Source organism: Hevea brasiliensis, chromosome 6 (assembly GCF_030052815.1).
Source record: "Hevea brasiliensis isolate MT/VB/25A 57/8 chromosome 6, ASM3005281v1, whole genome shotgun sequence".
Classification (NCBI taxonomy): domain Eukaryota; kingdom Viridiplantae; phylum Streptophyta; class Magnoliopsida; order Malpighiales; family Euphorbiaceae; genus Hevea; species Hevea brasiliensis.
Genome location: NC_079498.1, coordinates 103,304,921 through 103,306,022, shown reverse-complemented (window position 1 = coordinate 103,306,022; position 1,102 = coordinate 103,304,921). Strand labels below are relative to the sequence as shown.

The 1,102-nt window shown below is 36.1% G+C and overlaps 1 non-coding gene across 1 annotated transcript; it reads left to right on the top strand.

Moving 5' to 3' along the window:
• Positions 1 to 349: 349 nt before the first annotated feature.
• On the top strand, positions 350 to 456 carry LOC131181176 (small nucleolar RNA R71). The gene has a single exon (XR_009149804.1). It is a non-coding gene; the product is annotated as a small nucleolar RNA R71 (small nucleolar RNA).
• The last annotated feature ends 646 nt before the right edge of the window (positions 457 to 1,102 follow it).

The following is a 1,102-nucleotide window of genomic DNA, read 5'->3' as shown; positions in this document are numbered from 1 at the left end:
AAGAATAATCAACTCCACAACTTTGAGTTCCATTTGTGAAGGCAACTTGTTGCATAGTTGTAGGAGTTGAGGTTGTTGCCTTTGTGCAAAAATCACTAAGAAGTGAGTCAATCGATCAAATTTTGCATTCATGTAGTTAACTGAGTCAAGTTCATAGATCCCAGCTTTCTTTGGCTCAAGTGCTCTAGGATTTCCCCATAAATGGGTATTATGAGCAATCTTCTCTAATAGATCATAGCATTCTTCACTTGTCATTCTCATGAAATCTCCTCCTGCTTGTGAATCAATTGTGTTTCTTATGGCTGGAGTAACTCTGGTGTAGAAATTCTGAACAATCATCCATTTGGGTATTTCATGATGAGGACATTGCCTTTCAAGCTCCTTAAATCTCATCCAAGATTCATACAAAGTTTCATCATCTCTTGGTTTAAAAGCTACCATCAGATTCCTCAAATGAGTAGTTTTCCCAGGTGGGAAAAATTGAGATAGAAAAGCTTGAGATAGCTGCTCCCAAGTAGCTATAATAGCTTGTGGAAGTGAGTCATACCACTCCAATGCTGAATCCCGAAGAGAGAATGGAAATAAGGTGAGCCGAATAACTTCATCAGAAACTCAGTGTTGTCTTTTTGTAGCACATATAATCAAAAATTTATTCATTTTAGAATGAGGATTTTCAAGTGGGCTACCTCCAAATTGTGAATTCTGAACCATTTGAATAAGACCAGTTTTTAATTCAAATTGATTAGCTCCAATAATAGGTCTGTTATCTCTCACATCAGTACATCTAGGAAAGGCATAGTCTAACATGGATCTTCTTTGAGGATCATTTTGATTAACCACAGCATTTTGCCCATTTTGCTCATTTCCTCCATTATCTCCATCAATAGCTCTATTTTGATTCTCCATATTTTCTATTGTCAGCTCTTGCTCAAATATTTGTTGTTCTTCTTTTTCTGCTTCTTTTCTTTTCTTGTATTCCTTTTTGTTGGCTCGACAGAATTTTTCAATTTCTGGGTTGAACAACAATTCAGTGTCACTTGTGCTTTTCGATCGTCTCATAAACAAGAAAAGTACCTGAAAAACACAAGGAACAATAGTGAAA